Source organism: Nanorana parkeri, unplaced genomic scaffold, assembly GCF_000935625.1.
Source record: "Nanorana parkeri isolate BGI_ZX_2015 unplaced genomic scaffold, ASM93562v1 scaffold777, whole genome shotgun sequence".
NCBI lineage: Eukaryota > Metazoa > Chordata > Amphibia > Anura > Dicroglossidae > Nanorana > Nanorana parkeri.
Genome location: NW_017307045.1, coordinates 350,544 through 374,099, shown reverse-complemented (window position 1 = coordinate 374,099; position 23,556 = coordinate 350,544). Strand labels below are relative to the sequence as shown.

The following is a 23,556-nucleotide window of genomic DNA, read 5'->3' as shown; positions in this document are numbered from 1 at the left end:
GGTTGGGGGGCAGAAGAATGACTGCATCTGTGTGCTGCTGCTCCTTCACTATCTTTTAGCCCACAACAAGTGGTCTGGAGTGGATCACATGACTAGCTGCACAAAATTAAAAATCCTTGAACATGTAAAACATCTATATACCGGATTGATTTAAGCATTATATTTAACCACTTTCCTGGATTTCAGCTTTAACCAATTAATTAAAAAGAAAAAAAAAAGAACAAACAAACATACCATGGTGGATCATCGACTGCTTTGCTTGCACATATTTGTCTAAATATCTATTATGTCTTAATTAAATGAACAGTGTTTTGGAGATAGAAAGATGACTCCAGGGCAGGTGAAATCACAGTTACGTAAACGATTTTTTTTTTAAAGGAATGGCATTGACTCTGCATGAGATTTGAAAAACTGTCTACTAATAAAATCAGCAGGACAATTCACAGCGGTAGATGGATCATCAGAGTATATAGGAAAGGAAAAGCTAAAAACCTACCCGCAGCATAACAGATTTTGCAGATGTTGTACCACTCTAATATGTGTTTTTTTCTTTCGTTCATTACCAAACATGACTGTTGACCCATGCTTTTGGTTATTTATTAATCACAGCTGAGCTGGCCGCTAGTTTCATCTGCTGCATATTTGGCACATTTGTGTCATCTGAGGCCCCCTGGTAAATCCTATGCACAGACTTAACACTTCAAGCTGATACTGGAAACCAGGAGGAAAATTGATTGAACGTCACATGTTCATATATTATGCATAAATATCTCAACCAACATCTAAAGTAGTATGGATATTGATATTTACAGTGTTTTAATGTAGATGTCTTCTTTTTGCCATCTCTAGTTTTTAAACTTCTAACACAAAATTTAGTTTTACGCATATAGAAAAATAAATAGCTATTTCCCTGTTTTTAATGTTTTAATGCAGCACATTCAAGAAACAAAAAAAACTCAAGAGACGAAAATAGAAAAGATATACTCACCTGAATCTTGGAGCTGGCTGACTGCTATGTCGGTCCCTGCAGCCTCTCTCTTTCTCCACTCCAGAAATGGAATGTCCCTCTTTGTCCTCACATGATATACACTTTATAGGATTTGATGACTCACAGGATCTTAGGCCACTGGGGCGGTGGAGGAGGAGAGAATTTTAGGACCGGTCCAACAGCCAGCCGGCTCCGAGGTTCAGATGAGTATAACTTTTTGATTTTCGTCCCTTGATGAAAACGAGCACTTAATGCCACTTTAAGGGTTAAGAACTTTTGTGAGTTCTTCTTTAAATTATGGAATTTTATGTAAATTAAATTATTACCTAGGGCAGTCTGCATGCAAATGTCCACTGCTCCAGATTCACAAACACCCATCAAGGCATTTTAATATTTAGATAACTCCTCCAAAGACCCAGCCCACTGCTTGCATCAGGAGTCTTGAGAGAAGTACCGGGCAAGGAGCTGTGAATGTTTTTATGAAGCTATGTACAGAACCTTGACAGTCCCTCCCCCCAACCATCATCTGCCTGCATTACATAGAAAAGCACAGAGGTGCAGTGATATAATCACTGGCTCTAAAACAAGATATGTCATGAAAAGTGAAAGGTTATATTTAAAATGTCATTAGCTTGTTGATGAAGGGGAAAATGAGGAACCAGGGAAGGCAAACTATAAGCAGAATAAACTTCAGCTTGAAGAAAAATAACTTGTGTACCATATCAGAAGGCTGATTAACAACATAAAGTAAACAAGAGCAGAGATTAATCGCCAGGGGAATGATTGGATCACAGGCCCACATGTTTGCTCACATGGGCTATCACAATCCATGAATCTAGCTAGCTTATCATACGCTGAGCTGATTTTCAATGTACACAGTTAGGCCGTAGTTAGCTGCACACATTGAACACCCAAATAATTTCCTTTGGTGTCTCCTATAAGGTGCACTATTGAATGCTCATGAAAACCAAAAATACCTTTCAGAAAATCCTAAAGAGGTGACAACTTGTCCTGCATGCAAGCAAATACTACAGATCAATCACTTTTTTAGTTGCATAGCTTACCTAGCACTGCTACTTCTCTTCCACATAAGCCCAGATAATTGGCTCAGTCCTGGTACGTGCATTACCTGGTAGGGGATTGATCTTGAGGGTAGTTATCTTGAGGGGATATTTTCACTGATGCTTAGGCTCCAGCCACACATCCTGCGTTAGCTGGTATGCTGCAATGGCAAGAGCCTGGGCTACATTCTCCAAAGCCTGTTGCAAAAGCCTGCCAGAATGGAGAAAGTGCTGACCACAGGAACAACCAATACTGCCCTTCTGCTTAGTCAGTCCACAGCCACTTTGGTAAGCAACTGAATTGTTGCTTGCTGCCACAGGTAAAGGAAAGATCTTAATAAGACTGTAACTCACTTAGGCTGTAACTTTCCTGCTCAAAACAGGCAGAGCAGATCTACACAGAGCAGGTCACGGAGTAGGCTGATCCATAGCATCGAGCAGGCTAGTGTCTGACGCTCTGCATTGGGCACAGCGGGCCGGTCGAGCTGAACGCAATCAGCATGATTGTGTTTGGCCCGGCCCACTGGGCAAGTGCCCAGTACGCCCAACAGCCAGTCCAACCCTGGATCTTATAGACATTCCAAAAGATGTCACCAGCACTCCAAAAGTAGATTCAATATATTTTAATGACAACGGTCATTCAAAATCAAAAGTACTTTTGGGGCCACGTTGGGTCCCCGTCATCAGGCTCAGAAGACGGGGACCCAACGTGGGCCCGAAAGTACTTGTGATTTTGAATGACCGTTGTCATTAAAATATATTGAATCTACTTTTGGAGTGCTGGTGACATCTTTTGGAATTACTACTTGACTACACGGTGCCTCCGTGGTCGCTACAAGCACCCTATTACAGACATCATCTCCTAGGAGATCCAGTAAGGAGTGCAGGAAGATACACACAATTTTGGATCTTATAGACAGTCACAGCCACCAGGGAAATATGTTGGACTCTTAATGATGCATACATGATGCATACATTAGCACATAAACTCTATAAAATCAAGTGGGTTTTGACTGCTGATACATTCTTGCAATATTTAGGATAAGAACGACCTCTGGCATAAATGCCAGCTGTTTTGTTTTATGTATTTATAAAACATTCCAACTTCCCTGTAGGAGTTGAGAAATGAAAACAACACATCTAACTCTGGCTGATTGTCTCTTGCATTTCTCAATAAGATTAGTATTAGCATCTCAAAGGCTTTGCTGAAATCTGTGATAAAATTAGAGCTTGCTGAGTGCCTGGGGCCTCATACTGTTTTTTTGAAACTGACAATATATGCCAATGTAAGGTCATTGATAGAGTACGAGTGATAATGCTATATATGTTTTAGATAGCTTTCTTCCACAGCCAGTCCTGCCAGCATTATTCAGATGTTGTCAAGCTGTTAGGATAAAAAATGAAGCCGCCTACATTGCAAAATGTCCATCATAACATATTTTTTCTTTTTTTGTACTGCCATTTGTTTCTGCAGCACTTTACAATCAGGTATACAGTACACATATACCCAATATTAACAATATTAATAAAGGTGTGAGGGCTCTGATCTGACAACCCAATAGGAAATTGGGGGGGATACCAGAAAAAGGAATATGCAAGGAATTTCTTACATGTAGTTACTTTATACAGAATATGGAAGTTATGGAAGCCTAGGGGTGTAGATCTTATACAAAAGGTCCCTGGCTAATAACGTATTTCCTCATCTATGAACTTGTTCTTACACAAAATTGGAGTGATTTGTCCATAGCAACTAGCCAAATTCAAACAGTCATGGAAGCCTTGTACCTGATTGGTGGCTGAGGGGATTTAAGTTCAATTGTAACGGACAACACATTGATATATCAGGCCTTTAGTGTATCAAAAACATGGAGATGGTTAGTTAGAAAGAGATGAAGGGATGTGCCCAATAAATAAGTCAGGAAAGTAGATGGACTGAATTGAAGAGTGGCTGAAGTAATATTCGAGTAACTAATATTAATACACTTCCCTGAAGCTGTGTGCTTTTAGGGATCAGCCAAATTGCTCATTGCTAAAAGTGTGATAGAGCAAGGGAGTGTATTCCAGGATAAAAGTACAAACTGGGAGAAGTCATCATGTAAGAATGGGATGTGGTAACAAAGGAAGATGGTAAAAACATGTAACAATCCTAGCACATGTCATTATACTAGTAGTGGCATGGTATGTAAGATAGACATTTGCAGCATTATTGATGACCTTGTCGGTGAGAAGTAGTGATGAGCAAGTAAAGAGTCTTCAATTCCGTGAAATTTAATCAAAAATTTGAATATTTATGTGGCAAATCTAACCTGTCTAATCTAGTGTGGAAGGTGAATTTCAAGAGGAACTATGGGCATACATATTCTTAACCATTACAGTGGGGCTACCCCAAGGGTTAAGGGCTGTTTTTCATTTCGGGATGAAAATAACACAGATATACTCACCTGAATCTTGGAGCCGGCTGGCTGCTAAGCGGGCCACTTTTTTTTTTTAAAGCAAATTTAGCAGTTAAATTACCAAAACTGAGAGTTTCCACATTAACAAAATGGCTACATTGGTAATTGTGCTCAGTTGCTCCAAAATTACTCTGCTGATCCAAAGTGAGAAGTAGACTTTAATTTTAATCCTAGAAGTGACTGATGGTGGGGACCATTAGCAAGGTGGTTTGCAAGGATGAAAAACTTAGCAGCTGTATTTATGAGTGATTAAAGTGTGGTCGCTCCACTAGTTAAAATTAGAATAGTGAAAATAGGAAATGATTGGCACTGTAATATTTTAGGTGGTATGAGAGGATGTGAGGGATGCCTTTATTTAGTTTAGGAATGTCTGGATGGGAGGTGCTGTATCCACCATTAATTCAGTTTCACATTGCAGAGTTGAATCTATACTGTAGAGCACAACAGCTCTGTTTAGGCAGCTCTTGAACACAAGGTGCAGCTGCTATGAGGCCTGGGGGTGTAAGAGGGCCCCATTAAGGATTGTAGAAGTTGCTGTTGACACTGATCCTGTACCCCCTGTGACATTTCCCATCAAGAAGAGCTGACATAAAATGTACAGGAGACAATGCAGACAGTTCTCCTGCTACCCGACTTTTATTGACAGTAGGGAAGTCGCTGAGGGACCCCATTAAAATTTTGCTATTGTGCCCCATGATCTAAAGTTACGCCTCTGCAAAGGGGCTTTGAAAGCACTTTCAGTAAGGTCCAGGTGTTTGAGGGAAACAAGGGCATTATGGTGATGGTTATAGTGTATGAAGTACTCTGTATTTTTAGGATGAAATAAATATGTGTAGCCTCTAAGACATTACGGTGGTGCTCTTTTTTCAAATTTTTTCAAATTCCTTTATTCAGCTTACAATATCATAATTTTTTATAGAATTTCGATTTGAGAGGTGATAACTAGTGCAGAATTAGAAATGACGCCTAGACAGTACAGTAAAAAGGCTTGTGGTGAGGAAATAAAGGAGTTCAGTAATAGGTATGTTAGTCCAGGGATACTAAGATTTCTGTTATGCAGAGGGAAAGTTTAAAGGAAACCTGAGAGCATATGGAGGCTGCCATTGCTGCCTTGTTTTATCAAGTTTTAGTTGCCTGGCTATCATGCTCACCATTTAGCTTTAATGCTTTAAATTACTTACCCTGAACAAGTATGCAGATAAGGAGCTTTGACTTTACTTTGACATTCCTGATCCGCACACTTGCTCAGAAAATACTAAAGGCATAAGGTGAGTAAAATAGACTAGCAACTGGCATTTGAAGAAGGTCGCCAGCAATGACAACTTCTGATTTGTTTTAAGGATGTGGGAGACCACTAATGAGCAAAAGCAGGAAAGACAGTTCTGCTGGACTTACAATTGGCTGTATTGTATGCAGTGGCGTAACCAGAGTTATGGGCACCCGGGGCAAAACATTTTTTCCCGCATTTTTGTACCCCCCACCCCCACACATATATATCAGCTAAGGAACTACAAGTCCAAGCATGCCATCATTGTCCCTGTACACCCCCCACACATACACATATCACCCAGGGAACGGCAATATCTGGTTGTTGCACAGGGGCAATGAGGGCATGCTGGGATTTGTAGTTCACTAGCTGATATCTTATGAAGCTGTATTCCACCTGAAAGTACTACAATGCCATTATAGAACTAAGAATAGAACATAAAATAAAACTTTTTATTTTTCTAATACTCACCTGATTCCTGGATCCACCAACAAGTGTAGCCTCCCGTCTCCCACGCTGTTAGAAGTTGCATACAGCGTGTGCTGGTTACTACTTAAACTTGCGCGCGCAGTGTGCAGCTTCTGAGAAGATACGCTATTAGCATAGCGGGGAAGGCGGCTGCGCATTTTGCATAGTTCCCGCTACGCTAATAGCTTATCTTCTCAGAAGCTGCACACTGCGCGCGTCGGTTTAATATGGCCGGCCAGCCCGCCCGCATCAGACGCGGCTCTGTGTGGGCGGCTGCTCACTCCTCCGAGGCTCCAGCGGGCGACCCTCTACAGTGCCTGATTGGAGGGCCGCATCTGCCTGATCCAGCCAGCCCGGATCGCCAGATTGGCAGATTGCAGAGGTTGAAAGCTGATGAGCAACTCCGTAACATCCACCCATTTGCCAAGTTTATAAAGATGAGAGTTCAAATACAAAAATGTATACCTGCATGTCAATGGCATATAGATGGCATTTGAAGACAAAGGGGGTTATTCACTAAAGAGCCGAAGGATCCTGCCTTAGCTTCGGTTGATCCTTTGGCTCCCTTTAGCTGTCTCTGCCCTTCCGTTCAACTATTCACAATAGCCCGTACAGCAGCCGAAGGCACCCGAGCGGCTCAGCCGAGCCGAAAGCATTTGCTTCAGCTCGGCTGAGCCGTGGAGAAAGGTTGGTCGAAGCAGGCCAATCTCCAGGCCAATCTCCACTCAAATGACAGCTGGGCAGGCAGGTCATTTGGGGACGCTGATCTGTCATTAAACAATAACAACTGGGAGGAGCCGGGCGTGACATGTTTATTTCCCTGTTTCTAGTGACAAAATGTTTGACTTTACTATAGAAATTCATCAAAATTTATTTTGACTAAGAAACAAACTATTTTAAACCTCCAAAACTCCGCCTAGTTGTTATTCATTGGCTGGGACTGCTAGAAGACTCTGGCTGGTGCCAGCCAATAGGAACCAGTTGGGCGGAGCTAGTTTTTTTTTTTTCCATTAATTTAACTGTTTTGCTATTCTGCTCGCTACCTCGGAGAGGCAGAGCAAGTTCGGCTGACTGTAGGCAGCCAATGTATGGCTGATTTTAGCTAATATACGGCGGAAATCAGCCGTACAAGGCTGAAATGAATAGCCGAATCAGTTCTCTATCCACGTACACACCACCTCATCTATGCCCATAGTGTTCGGCTCACTTCACTTCGGCTCGGTTATTCACTCGGCTGCCTTTGGCAGCTAAGTGAATGACCCCCCAAACTTACTAATTAATGTTCTCTGGAGGTGCTGTGCATTGAAGATATACAAAGACCAAGTACAGACCTCTGTTGTACTTCAGCTGTTAGAAGTAGGAAGGAGGCCAGGGAAATACTGAAGACAGTTAAATAGCAGGTGAACCATGGTAAGACTAAGGAGCTCAGAGGCTGGATGAGAAGATAGTGATAAGCTGTATGAAAGGCATCAAATCACATAATATTACACTGTTTTGGCAGATCATGAAATACGTTTGTCAGTTTCAGGAACATACAAGGGGCATTAAAGGAGAACTATGGGGTCAGTGCTTTTCCCCATAGTTCTCCCCAGGGTCACGGGAGGACACAAACTAGCATCCTCCCGTGCCCCAAAGCTCAGTATACCGCGAGTTACAGCTCACGGTATACTGAGACCGCCGCAGCCGGGACGGATCCCGACATTACTGTCTGGATCCACCCAGCTGCGTGATTGACAGCTGGCTCTGCCTATCTAGAGGCAGAAATAGCTGTACTCGCCCCTCCCCCGTCCGTTCTGCCAGTCAGCGCTGGAGGATCGGACAGGGGAGAGGGGGGAATCCCTGCATGGAGCTGTGAGTGACACGGCTCTCTGCAGGGACAGGATCGAGAAGTGAGTGAGCGACGGTATGTGTTCGCTCACTTCCCGATATATTGAGCCGACGTGTGACAGTTTCATTGTCACGCGTCGGCTCGAACTATGAATTTGAATGATTTTCACTCACCTCATAGTTCTCCTTTAAAGCATAATTTTAGAGGCAGAGATAAGCAAATTGTTCTTTCTGTCGGTGTAATCCATTTTGACAGTCTACCCATTTTATTTCTATTTTATGAATTATTATTATAAAAAAAAGTCACCTGCATAAACTAGTAAAGGACTCCTGGGGTCCTTCCCTCCTTTACATCTTGTCAGAAATGGAGTGAGGTAGTTGAGATGATATCATTAAAAGAATTACAGAAAGGGTGATAATAGGTACCCCCAAACTTACCATCTACGTCCCATGTAATCATATATTTATAATCAGTTCTAGCTGTATATGCTAATGCTCGTAGTTTCACAGACATTGGAGAGAAACCGATGTAGCAAAATTAAATGTAATTGACACCTTTCATGACTTTTTCTAGTCTGTCATTTTACAATTTTAAATCTAACGCCACATTTTTACTGCAGTCTATATCTTGAGGTGATTCGCCCTTTTTTTTCCGATCTGCTGACCAATGTCACCACAACTGGAAGTGGCTAGAAATTCAACATTGTGAGTTGCCTCCAGAGCAGGAAGAGAGGAGAAATCTTAACATGATAACTGCTGCTTATGAGGGAATCTCCTCTCTTTTGGTGATATGTCTTCTCACTTGTCATTGGATCTACATGACAGGAAATTAAATGAAATCTCTCCGATGGAATACATATGGCATAAAGCTGACAAAGGTTTTAACTAATTACTACTATTAAAAACTGGCTTCAGATATATTTTAACTACCTAAAAACTCTCCTGAACATGGTTTTGATTTTGTGGTGTAATATTTTTCTCCCTGCGATATACATGTCTTTGTATGTTATGCTTTGTGTAAGCTATTTTAGCGGCTAAGAAGCTACAATCATTATTTCCAAATGATCCACAATGTGCCCATTTAAACTGTCAAAAGACTTCTTTCAGGAGGAATATCTGCAGATTCAAAAGGCCAGACATTAGATGCTCTTAGATACCAAGTTACCACAGTCGGGTTTCCAGATATACTACAGCTATGTAAAAAAATACAATAAAAATCTGGACAGGATAGCTGCATGCCTTGACTATATTTCTTTTTACAAATACTCCTGATTACATAGCACTGACATTGTAAAGACTCTAGAGAAAAAATAGACATGTATCATCGGCTGGTACAGATGTAGTTTATTCAGTTGCTATGTACAAAGCACTTATAGGTACTTTAGTACATTCCGCAGGGGACCAAACTGATTTAATGCTGCACTGGACCTATACATTGATGGTTAAGATTAGCTTACTTCTACAGATAATGAAGAGTGGCTTTAGTTTGCAGAAAATCTTCTGCAAATTAGTACAGTTGAATTATTTCCTAAGCACACACAAAATCAGCTGGATTAGACTGAGCTAGTCACATGTTAAGTGTTCCTAGTAAAATGGGAAAAGGTTGCTTTATTTGTAGTTTATGCCCTGCCTATAGGATCACTCATTGAATTCAATGTTGCTACAAAATGTGTTACATGCCAAAAAGAAAGAGAACAAACAAAAATAACAAAGAGGGATAATTGTAGTAAGAGTGGGCTCAGCACCTGCCTAAGCTTATGATTTGGGACATATTGCTTTATATCATAGCTATTTTATAGGCTAACGTTCACTTGTAGACCTTTAAAGCGCAAATGAAGCCAAAACGTTTTAAGCTTTGGGTAGGGTGGAGAGGGATTAGGACACCTGTAAGGTTTTTATTGCTGTTTGTGTCCCTGTTAGGGAGATTCGCCCTCTTTATTTGTCCTGGTAACTGCTATCACAGAAAGTGAAAGAACATCTCAAATTGTGGTCTGTCATCAGAACAGGAATAAGTTGGAAATCTTTCAATGGGGGCACTAGTTTTGGTGACCCTGCTGACCACCAGGGATTTCTCTCTGTTTAGAGGGATGTCCTCTAATTTCTTGTTGCAGCTATTGGGACACATGGCAAAAGAAGCTGACAAGAGATATGACCCTCCCTTACTCTATCCAAAATGTATTTTTATAACTCATGTTCGAATCGAACACTCTGCCCATCACTAATAGGGACACCTTCATTGGGTAAACAAGGTCCCAGTATTTCCAGGGCATCATACTGCACTGAGTGCGCCAGGTTTCACCAACTGGGGCATGAAGACATGGATAACAACAACACAAAAGGGAGGTTATAACTCTGACCCACCCTGCCAGAAAAGTGTTTTTGCTGCTATTGATATCCGTATAGGAGAGATTTCCCATCATTCCTATCCTTTTGACTCTCTGTGACTCCTGACATGAAGTGAGATGAAATCTCCTCAGTGTGGGTGCAGACAGCAATAAAACCTGGACAGTCTAACACTTTCAGACTATTCAACACTTTAAAAAGTTTGACTGTAGTGGAAATTTGGCATTAAGTCGTAAGTAGATCAATTCTTAAATCAAAATTCATTTTTTGGGGGAACTTTATGTAAGTAAGCCCTGCCTCTATCAAGATGGCCTCCCACATAGACACAGTGCAGATCAAGGCATGATAAGTCAGTAAATTTGGAATGTTCAACTTCAGGGGAACCACAAGCAATACCAATGACTTTACCCTTTAGTCCTTTACCCTTTGCTATAGTTATTGTGAATAGCCTGTACAGCACCCCTTCTGTTCTACTGAACCGAAGGGGTCCTGGGGCCGAAGCTAGCCAAAGGATCGGCCGAAGCTACCTATATATAATGTGACAATATGCCAAACATCATGGAAATAGATTCAATAGGGTTTATATACACGTTTCTCTTTTAAATGGTGAACTACGTTCTGTTAGCATTTCTTGAATAAGGTAAGGTCCTCCATGCTGTCTATCAGTTTGGTTTCCCTTCTCCACGCTTTGCCAGTTTTAGGATATCCTTTTTTAAGCTGTTGTCCATAAATTAACCCAGATATTCAAGATGAGAAGATATAGTACATATGCTTGTAACAGGGATACCATTATATCTGTCTGACTATTGCCTAGGCCTCTTTAACATAGTAGAGCATCTTGAAGACATATACAGTATGTTTGTGCTATATCAATATACTGATTTATGTTTTACTTTTCAATTTAATTTCTCTCTCTGAAATACTCCGATCCAAGCACTTGGCTGAACAGCAATTTATCTTTAGATGATGCTATTTTCTTTACTTTCAAGGTGGTAAAATAGGAACATTCTTCAGCACTATATGTTCAGAAAGTACTGAATCAGTTTTACACTGAACTGTGTGTGAATGGCAGAATATATTTTAAAAAAAAAATCTTTGTAACAGGTGAAGTGGACTGGATGGCATTTCAATGTGTTTCAACATATTCAAACAGGCAAACATTAGATCTTCAACTCTGCCACCGTACAAAGGTTATATATCTGGACATATAACACACAATGACAAGGTATATTTATTCACATAATCTAAATGAACAAAAATGCTAATTTGTTACAAGTACATACAATCCTGCATTCACCACCACTCGAAATCCATGAAATTAGAATATGGTGTTCCAGATTAGATGCCAGTGATGAGGACTTCCTTAGGGAGCATGCAGGTGGAACCTGTCTTATTTAAACCTCTGATATTTAGGGTCTGTTGTTTGCTTTGCTATTGACCTGTGGTGGGCCATCATGGCAAGATCAAAAGAGCTCTCTAAGGCCCTTTGAAAGTGTGGATGCCTATGAGCCTGGCAATAGATTTAAAAAGATTTCCAAATTATTTGAAAATCAATAACTTCACTGTAATTGAAATAAAGTAGTATAGATTTTAAAACACTGCTAACTTTTCCAGGACTGGCTGGCACAATACATTCAGCCCAAGAGCTGACTGTCTGATCTTAAAGGAGTGTCCAAAAAACTCAAAAATGACACTATGGTAACCCTTGCCATAGTCAGATTATGTGGGGGGAATTTATCAAAACTGGAGCAGACAGAATCGGGAGCAGTTGCCCATGGCAACAAACCGGCTTCTCTCACTTCAGTTTGTTCAGTTAAGGTTTGAAAATGAAAGAGAGAAGCTCATTGGTTTCCATGCACAGCTGCTCCAGATTTGATACATTTCCCTATATGTATTTAAACTGCACCTATTTTATTGCAATCCACTTCATTCAAGAATGTGTGCAACAGAAAATAGTTGACACACTTCTAATTTATTTTTCACAACACTGATTTGGAAAAACTATCCTTATTTTTTCTTTTGGAAACTTTTGTGTGTAACAATGAAAATAGGTCAGCTTTTGCTCCAGATAAATGATATTTTTTACTCATAGAAATTAGGTGATTTTTGACTGATCCAGTTGATTTCAGGATGTGATAACAATCCAGCGGGGCTATTAACTAAAGGGTGAAGAGTTTGGATAAAGCAGGAGAAGCGAACAATCTAGGACAACATAGCTGAACTGGAAAGTGAGCAGAATGTTTCCAAATCAGTTATTTTGGCCTAGATTGTTCACGTCCCCACCTTCTCCAAACTCTTCACCCCCTTAGTGAAAAGACCTGTAGATGTCTATAAATTAATTCAAACTGCAGCAGACACACCTGGTCGATAGGCTCTAAAGGAAAAGAATCTGTCTTTTTTGAGTAGTGTTGCAAGTTGACTGTTCTTCCTTTTAGTTAACAGTTAATACTGGGGTGTTGCTAGCGCTGAGTGCACAGCCATCCACGCCCAAATATATGAATGTGCATGTCTCTGCAAATATTTTGTGCCCACGTTTGGCAGTCTGTTACACCATAAAGTGCGCCATCTAGTACCCATTGCAATCTTAGGTAATAGTATCATACTGTATAACTTAGTAGTGTTTACCACATGGAACATTAGAGTTCACTTATATTTCAATAATATAAAATGCATTTCCTTTCTAGTTTTAAAAGTTCTCTATGTCCTTGGCAGTTTAAAGGATTCTACAACAATAGTAGCATGTACCTAAGTGCCCATTCACACTGGGCATTTAATCGCGTGATTTCCGCCGCGATAGCACGCATATCTGCCGCGCGATATCGTGAGAAGTCGCCGTCCAATGATTTTTAATGGAGCTGTTCTATTGTGCAGCTCTATGTCGCCTGTCGCTCGTCGCTTGTGCAGGACCCTTTTTCCAGCAGATGTCGCACGATTTTTCTTTTTTTGCATGCAGCCCGGCGGTGAAGGTCGCGCGATCATCACCCGAACAGTTGTGCTATCCTGGCCGCACGGAAATCCGCTCGAGGTAAGTGTCGCTCAGTGTGAATGGGGCCGAACATGATATATATCAATGATTCACAACCAGTGGGCCAGGGACCTAAAGGCCATTTGTTAGGTCTCTAGATAATATGATTTGTACCATTTGTTTTTGAGAAATGCAACTTTTGGGTTACAAAACCAATGTCCAGTCAAAATCAAGGGGATAAGATTAATGCCACATGGAGAGAATGAGTGTTAATGGCGTACAATGTATTTACCCTTGACATTGGATTGACTAAGGAATTTGTAACCTTATTTAAATAGTTTAATGGGGAGTTTAATCAGGGAAAAACAACCTTCCACTTATTCACTTCCAAAGAACCAAGGGCCATGTGAAAACTGACTACCTACAATGACTTGTCCTAACACAAACTACGTATTAGGGAAAAGCTATGCCATAGATATCCATAGAACTGTACAGGTACTGTGAATATGACAAAAACTCTATAGCCCTTAGCCTTCAGTGGAATAAGTGGTTCGGACAAAATTAAGTCAGAAATTCAGACTTCTGAGTCCCTTGGCACTTCAGTAGAAGTTAATGAGCTAAGGGCTGAAATTCACAGAGCAGCTCCCCAGTGTGAGGTTATAGAAAGATATTAACTTGTTCCAAAATATTTTTTATAATGTAGGGTCAATGATGTTTAATTGAACATCATACTATGGAATCTTACTGTCCAATACATGGCCAGCTGCTTGCTTGTTGTAAAGATGCTAGTTAATCTTTTTATTCACAGAAAGATATTTATTGTAAAACTTATATTGTCCAAACTTTGACACCTCTGGTATCATGAAACTATACCTATAGTTTACTTTACAACTCCTAGTTTCCACTTTGCTAAATTAAATGTACTTTGTATCTGGCCAATTTCCATATATTTTCCTATTATTTTCTTTTGCAGTAGAAAAATACCTGTTTCATTTTGTAACATCTGTATTGAAATGCTTAACACATTAAAGTATATGTAAACACTGACTGGAACACATTTAGTTTGCTTGGGACAGCACAGTCTCCAGCAGTTGTCCACCTACCAGCTTGACAAAGGGAGGAGGGAGGAAAGAAGCTGGAGGGAGGAGGAGGGGAGTGGCTTGCCTTGGAGTACACAGCTTGCTAACACATGCAAGGATGGCTCCATAGGACCCTGCAAAAGAAATGAGCCATCCTAAAACAGGATATCATGCCAGTGCTCAGGTGAGCAGCTGAGTCTGCAGGAAGCTACACATTTATTACATCAAAGAACAGCATCCACTGTAAGCGATTTTACAGGTTTGAAAAAACTTAACCATGTTTTGACTTTAATATCACTTTAATGGCGGGAGCACCAGGTATTATTTTAATGAGTACTGAAGATTTTAAAAGACTCAAAACAACTTTTAAAAAGTACAGTAACATGTAATTTGATATGAGATACTAGTTATTGTGTTTACATCTACTTTAAACAGGACGCCTATACAACCATATATTTTAAAATGCTTAATGGACACTATTTATGTACAAAAAATCTGACTGTGAAAACAATGAACAGAATCTTCCCTTATTTTGTTCCAGTAAAAGAAGTTTCACTGACCCTATACCACACCTGTCTAATGTGAGGGCTAATGTTGCATTTGACAATGCCACTGTACCATAATGATTTGCTTGTTTGTTCTACTAAACTGTTAATGTCACAATCCATTAAGCGGAATTAAACAAATACCGCACACTTTTCTATTCATTCTAATGGATGGGTTACATTATGTTACAATAGGTGCTGCAGTTTAAAATCAGGGCTCCAATTTTTGGCACAGAGCTGAATAAAATAATTTTCTCCTGTAAATTAACAAAGTAGAAAAAAAGTCTAATCTGTAGATGTCTGTATTAAAACCAGTCCTCGTTTTTACATCTTCCCCTAGATATTTCAGGTGTTCAGGTTTAGCAGCACAGTAAATTCTTGCAGTTTGTTCCATATTAGGTGTTTTCTTGCAGGCAAGTATGGGTTGTAATAAAAGCTGACTATTTAATGCTTTAAAACTCGTAATGGAATTGGCACAATTTAAAATGAGAGCTAATCTTAATTAAAGCTAACTAATAAAGGATTTACTAATGGCCCATTCAGAATTTGGCATACCTGTACAACGAGTTAACACGCATGCAGTTTTTCACGCATTTTCACGTGTTAATGTGCATCACGTTAAGGCAGCACATTCAAATAGATTGGTTGGCAATGCACCAAAAGATCCCAAAAAAACAGACATGTACTATTTTGTAACACAGCACACCACAGGGCATGGCTTTGTGGTGTGCTGCAAAGCATGTGCGTTAAAGCTGCATTGAGGTGCCATTCAAAATGAATGGCACAACAAAACATGCTAACTCACATAATGTGTGCCTCGCTAATGTGCACAGTACCATGATGCACCACACTGGAAAGGTGTGAATGGCTTTCAGTCTTAATTATTAAAGAAAAACAAAGACTTTCCAGTGACTAGACCAGAACAAGATTTTGAGGTACAATAATAAAAAAAATGGCAAGTTGTTAAAAAACAAAGAGGGGGATGTACAATGCAGAGTAAAAACTATTTGCAGGTGCCACGTAATAAGTGTGGCCATTCACATTGCACAGTAAAATATTTTATGACACCATGCATCAGAGCCATACACAGGGAAATTGTTTTTTGGGAAGAGTGGCATTGACCTTCCTATGCGCCTAGATGCATCAAATTTACCGGAGATAAATTTGTTGTCAACGCAAACTAAAACAATTTGTATATCAAGACAACTGTGATCATGTCACAACAAAGTCAAGAAAGTAAGCTGTTTCCATAGCTCTTTGCTCATACAGGTGAGCCAATAGCTTTTTCCAAATCCTGTAGATGTGGCATTTAATGGATCAATAAATAAACTGCTTCTCCAGTAGTACATATCCCCCAAAGTTCTGCTCTTACCTTGCCTGTAAAGTGCACAGGTGATCACTGGACCTGCAGAATCCTATAGAAAATTCTCTTGTTTATACATTTCCCAGTATTGTTTGCCAATGATTGTCTTGTAGAGGATGGCACATCCAAGCTATAGTCTATACTCTTGACTCTTTGCACAGAAGGAGCGATGTGTTCCAGCACTCGTCGCTGCAGCTCCTGCTCTTACACAGACATACAAGCACTGCTCTGAATATAGAGTGACTCACACAGGCAGAAAAGAGAGGTGGGAGGGATTTTTATGTTCTGTAATCTCACAGGCAAACTCTATTATTTTGGCAAAAGGCAACTCTCCACACTAGTGCATAGCCGCAAGGTCTGCCAGTGTGATCAACTATCAACCCTCCTTTTAATATATATTATGATAAATCCTATTTTAGGCCAATTTATATTTCTTGCATGAACTGAAAGGCCAAACGATACCTGATTTTGGCTAGCCATATGAGGCAAGAAGTTTAACAAGTAAGGAATACACAATAATGAGCACAAGGGTGACATATCTCTGGTGTCGGTCACAGCAATTTCTCATAAGATGTAAACAATTAGAATTATTGTTTTACTACTTAGGCGCTGATAAAAAAAACAAAAGTCAGGAAATGTTGTGGTCGTGGTTATAATGAGTGGCATTTTACCAAGGTATTCCAATCTGTTTACGCAATATCCTTTATATTTACTAACAGCTGTGTGAGCTGCTAGTTGTTGGATATAAATTGAAAGGTTGATTATGTAGGCTTTCACACTACATAACTTAACAAAACATTGTCAGTACTATAATTGCAGCTTAGGCTCATATGTATAAGATTTGTTGTGACATTTGCTGCATTGCAAATGACAGCTAGCAAATGGAGGGTGAATGTTTAAAGCTGAACTCTGGGCCCAAAAACTTTTATCCAAATATACTCCTCAATAGCCATAAATTATATGAATCCACTTCATGTGCACCACATGCCACCAAGACATCACCCTGTAAAAGCAGTGGTGACATCATCACTGTAGCCTGTGCAGTGAGCAGAGCTGTGGGATGGACCCAGCAGGCCCTATCCACCGCAGCAGGGCTGGGCAACTACGGCCCTCCAGCTGTTCTGGAACTACAAGTCACTTGAGGCATTGCAACACTGACAGTTACAGGCATGACTCCCAGAAGCAGAGGCATGTTGGAATTTGTAGTAAAGCATGGCTGGAGCTGCCCATCCTTGCACTACAGGCTGCCTACAAAAAACTACAGGAGGGAGGGGGACAAGACCAGTCACCCTGCACAAGGAGAGAGCATCAGTTGCAGTTCTTTATCACAGGCAAAGTTTCACATTGGATTGATAAGCTTCTAAAAACACCACTGGGCTTCTAATATAGGGTAGAACAATTAACAATAATTTAAATTAAAAGTGTAGTTATTTATAGCAACATAAATACTTTATTAGATTCAATGTGGGGATGAGAAAACCTTATTAGTTTCCTTGGGTTACTGTACATTAGACATAGCCATAGCATAGCCCAACAGTTACTAAATACATCTATAACAAAAGGTGCTATAATCATTGTGGCTTGTACAACATGTACAGAGAGATACCCGTGATCATTTGATGTACTGGCTTGTTAATTGCTCTCTGCCATTGTCATCCTTTGGTGATGCTTCTATTAACATAGCTCCATTACAATACAAAGCGACTGACAATATTATGAGTGTTTCTTGAAAAGTTCCAGCTCGGCTCTATTGGCATCAACTTTTCCCATCAGTAAAAGTTTGGCATGCTGTAAAATCAATGCAGCATTGTCTTGTGTGGTGAGATAATTTTCAGCTGCTTTACATTCAGTAAATATGGATCCTGCATTCATTACAAGTAAGAATGTAAAGTAACATAGAACTACTTCAAATTGGTTGGCTAAAAATAGATGCTCATACTTCTGCCAGACTCATCTGAGAGCTATACGGTATAAGTAAAATTCCTACAGACTTGCATACCTGATTTCACATTAACCAGGAGACTATTATGTTATCATGAATGCACAGTTTTTCAACTAAGCATCACACATTTTATTTCAGCTGATCTAATTTAAAGCAGTATTAAACTTCAAACTTTTTTTCAATAATGAATCCATATCAAACAGATGTACAGTGCCCAGCAAAGTATTTTTTTTTTTAGATGTTTGACCAAGCACTTACAGTCATCACGTTTCCGAACAGCTGGTTCCAAGTCTCTCAGCTCAGCTTTCCTGAACTTCATGTCCAGTACAAGATCACAAGGGACAGCAAAATCTCCAGCAACTGAGAGAGGAGAGGGAGCCAGAGGGAAGGGAAGTAGCTTGATCTGCTGTGTCTGTGTGTTTGTGGAGGCACATACAGCTTACTAGCACACACAAGGGTGGCCCCATAGAGCTCTGCTTTAGAAAGGAGCCACCCTAAACAGGATATCAGGGCCAGTGCTCAGAGAAACAGATGATTCTGCAGGAAACTGAAACTTTTCAACATCAAGAAGCAGCATCCATTGTAAGTGATTTAATCAGCATTTGGAATAGCTTAAAACCCTTTTGACTTTAATATCACTTTAATCTTTTTGGAGATGGACAGTGATTACAAATGCTTTAAAAACATTAAAAAAAACATACAGTACATCAAACAAGTACATCTTGAAAGATGTTCTTTGAGATTTAAAAAAAAGGGAAATGATGGATCTGTTTGCATATAAAAAGCATGCTTTATGTTCAGGAGAAAACTCCCAAAATAAATCATTTACTAAAGTAAAGGCGAACTATTCCTGAACTCTCCATCCAAAAATATTAGTTGCAAGGTCATTGCATTGAGTGTGGCTAGTTTCCAAGTCAATCACATAGAGGTTATACAGTTCGATTATCAGTTATCAGTTATACAGATCAGGATTCCTGACTTGGATTTTCCGTATGTATGTAAATACTTAAATAATGAAAGAAAGACATGTGTTGGTTGTTTTTCTACGATATCAAATAGCTGAAGAATAAGGAAAAATATTGTGTAGCTTAAGCACCATTGGGCATCTGTTTGCTACATTTGTTCAATAGCTTTATTCACGTGTTCAGATATACTGTTTTCCATTTTGGCAGGACCTCATTCCATTGACTGGAATGGGAAAATGTAGGTCAGGTCAGCAGACTAAAAATGGAACATGTAGGACTTTTTCCCAACATATTTTAAAGTAATGGAATGGTGTGAATGGGTGATATATAAAAAAAAAAAAAAATTTGTTCATGTATTTTTCCTGCAGAGAAAGCACATCATAATGCAAGGCACAGCATCTGGTAGCTGCCATACAGGAAATCTGCATGGTCTTCAGGAAAGCATGCTCTTCTTTTTGTCACATTCACCTCCTCCCCTATCCAATGCCAAATCTCCTCTCTGGCAGATGGAATACAGCACTTCCGGTTTACAACCAGAGCGCTGTCACTGCAGGAGACAGTTCTACTGGTCAGTGCCGCAGCTATTAACAAGATAGCTCTGCGGATTGGTATATGTATATGGTATATGCAATGCTTTGCTACACTGAAGCCGAACCCCCTGATGCTGTTCCTTACCTGACTCATTGTGTTAGGCACCTGTTTATCCAGTGACCCCAGAGCATCCTGTGACCAGGGCCGGCCTTTGGGGTTTTCAAGTTGTGCGGCTGCACAGGGCGCCATGGCAACAAGGGCGCCAGGCGGCTGACACAGCTCGTCCTTGTAGGGGCTACAGCCTATGGCTTCTCTCCTCCTCACTGCTCGCCAACTGACATGAAAGCGATCCCTCCTCCGCCCTCCCCCTCTCAGCACTGTCCTCGGATCCCCGCTGCCTGTATGGGCTGAGGCAGCGGGGTTCCGAGGAGAAACTGTCAGCTGAAGCCTGCAGAGGGGGGACGCAGGAGTGAGTGCTGCCTGCTGTTAGGACGGCCAAGCGGTGAGGACTCAGAGGAGAGAAGCCGCAGCTTTCAGGATGGCCGAGCGGTGAGGAGTTTGGAGCCGCTGTCATCCTGTCAGTTTCAGGATGACAGCGGCTCTGTGCGTGGCTGAGCTGTGGATCGGAAAATATCAGTGGTATTTACCGATCCTCTGTGTGCAGCGTAAACACTGGAGCGATCGTCTGATCACTCCAGTGTTTATAAGTAACTGTGGACACAAAGTACTGTGTGTTACCAGTTATGAATGAACAGGATGTGATTTACATCACTTCCTGTTCATCCATGAGTTTCTGAATGGGTAGTAGCACTCACTACAGAGGCTTTTCCCCATTCAGAAACTGGTGAAAGTAAGTATTTTACTATCATCAGTGTCTGAATAAATGGGAAGCATCTGAATCGAGTGCTTTCCATCCATTTAGAACAGAGGCTGCAGAAAAAGAAATTGAGGACTTTGTGTCCTCAATTTCTTTTCTATTTTAAAAGGTAAATGTCAGGGGTCTGTTTAGACCTCTGATGTTTCCTCAAAGCCCCCCAACAGTAAAAAAAAAAATGTAAAAAAATATTTTAAAAAAGTTAAAACTACCCCCCACACACACGTATTATTAGACATGTGCAAAAACTAAAAATTTATTTCAGATGAAATGAACGAAAACTAAAAACGTTTTCATTCGTTTCATCAAACAAAACAATTTTTTATGCTGTTTTGGATTCAGCCACTGGCGTATTCTGGATGCAGGGCGCATGACACCGCACGTGTTGGGCACCGCCATCTTGTTGTATATCTAGGTATACACCAAGATGGTGGTGACTATATCGGCGTGTGACGTCACCTGACGCCACGCATGCATGGCGTCATGTGACATCATGCTCCCCGCCTCCAAGATGGTGGCACGCATTCGCAGAACGCACCAGTGGCCAACATTCTCAAACAAATTATTATGTGACGGAATAATTTTTTTTTTATATTCGGGCAAAAAGTAATTCATTAATTTAACATGTAGTCTAGGTTTTGTGTTCTGTTTTTTATTTTTACTTTTCTAGATGCACTTACTTGAAATAAGGGTGTCTGCATGACAACCTGACACTTTATTTTTATAGACTCTATTTTAGTTTGACATTTATTGTTTACTATTTGTTTGGCTTCTGTTGTTTTATTTAAAAGGAATGCTTATATTGTGCTTACAAGTTTAATACCTTTGAATAAAAGTTTTATTTTTATCATACTTTTTAATATGTTTATTTGGTGCTTAACAAAATGGGAGTCTTTAAATGTTGCGGATATTGGAAAAATGGGTGTGGTTACTGAGGGGTGTGGCTAATGAGGGGTGTGGTCACTTTGCTGGTATGCACCTTTCTGCTTGACTAGTACTCAGTTCCCAAGCTGATGGGTCAAATTATCATGCTTCCATCTCTCCTTGTTCCTCCCATGACAAGTCTTTAAAGGAGAACTATGAGGGTATACAGCTCGCGGTATACTGAGCCTAGGGTGACGGGAGGACGCTAGTTTGTGTCCTCCCGTTACTCTAAGGAGAACTATGGGGAAAGACTTAACCCCATAGTTCTCCTTTAATGAACTGCTGGACTTTGGACAGGTGTCATTTTCACTTCCAAATCCAGAAACTCAGAGTGTGTTCAAGTTTTTCTGTGGATACTGTGGGACCCCATCTTGAGAGTATGCCCAAACATAACATGATAGGGTGAAGAGCCTGAAGACAAATATACTGTACGTTGTATTTCCTGACCACTTCAGCTAAGTACTGGGCCCATTTCCTTTGTTTCCCATGAACTAAGCCTCTTAGCATTGCATTTGTTTGTGATAGAGCCACTTACATGCCCTACTGCCTTGTGCGTGGTACAGGGTTACGTGCGACTTGTAGATACTAAATGAATGGCTCTATTCTTGGAAGTGCTTGCTTTTAAAACAGTGTCCCTGGTCTGAAAGTATCTTCTGTAGACAACCAAAAGAAAGGCTTCCACACCATCTGAGAGGCAGTTTGGCAGTCGGCTTTTAAGCAGTAAGTAAACAGTGCTGCTGCAAACATGGTAAAATAGTCCACCATAACTAGAGCATTATGGTATCTGTCGTCTGACATGTCAAGTGTACAAAAGTGGATGGATAGTACTTCCAGTGGGAAAGATGTGTGCAAAGTCAAAGGTGGAAATTGGACCCCTTCAACACAGAAAAGACCACAGAGACGACAGACTTGTTCATCCATCTGGAACAAACTCATACATGGCAAAAATTTTTAGATTTCTGGTAATTACTCCAATGCTGCAACTTTAATAGAGGTAACCACTGGATCCTCTCTCTGTGTCTCTGCCCAGTTTAAGCCCTCATTCACATGAGAAATGGCTGGCCCGTACAGATCTGTGCTGCGTGCATGGCTGTATCGGGCCGCTCCCGGGAAGGACAGGTGCTGCGTGTGATTACACGCAGCAGCCTGTCCTTCTCTATGTACTCATTAAATCATTCAGTGACCAAAGCCAACAGATCTCTCTTGAAGAAGTTGTAGCTTGCAGAGTTCCTCTCAGTCTCATTTATGCTTCGACTGGCGACTGGCATATGTGATGGCACTCTCCTCGCAATTAAACTTGCGAGAGTACGGCCCCAGAATTTAAGCGGTAAGTTGGCAAAGGCCAGCACAGGAATTGACATCAACTGCTGCTTCAAGAAGTCAGATGACTTCTGTTCTTCTGATCCCCATTCAGCTTTCATGTGTTCCTCCTTCTGGCCTACCTGATAAAGGAGCTTTTGAATCAGGGCAGAGTGATGGGCATAGTGCTTGATGAGATGGTGATAATAACTTTCCAGCTCCATAAAAGCACTGACTTTTGCCACAGACATTAGGGGCCTCAATTCCTGCATCACCTTTACTTTCTCAAGATCCTATGAACTCAAGGAGTTCTTGGAACTCAATCTTACAACTAAATAGATGGCAATTCTTTGGTTTAAGCTTCAGCCCATACTGGTGTAGCTGGGCCAACACAGCATCTAAGCGTGCAAGATGGTCCTCAAATGTATAAGAAAACACAACTACATCATGTAGATAGATCAGCATACTATCTAGGTTCAAGTGCCCATAGCAAAAGATGATAAGTATGAGCTATTTATTATGTGATACCTCAACCTAAGTCCCAAAGGGAATCCTAACAATGTCAGCTTTCCCCTAGATGTTTACTGCACCCTTCTGACGAGGTCCTGCCCCCACAGCTCCACTTCCATCCATGTAATCCTGACTACTGGGGAGCATATTGG

General features: G+C 40.7%; 1 protein-coding gene across 2 annotated transcripts in view; it reads right to left on the bottom strand.

Annotated features, from left to right (window-relative positions):
- Positions 1-16,561, bottom strand: part of LOC108793722 (histamine H2 receptor-like) — a 93,775-nt gene extending 77,214 nt beyond the window's left edge. For both annotated transcript variants that reach the window (XR_001941661.1, XM_018564742.1), the window contains exon 1: positions 16,369-16,561. The gene's annotated coding sequence lies outside the window, so the exon portion shown is untranslated. The remainder of the gene's footprint in view (positions 1-16,368) is intronic.
- Between the last annotated feature and the right edge of the window lie 6,995 nt (positions 16,562-23,556).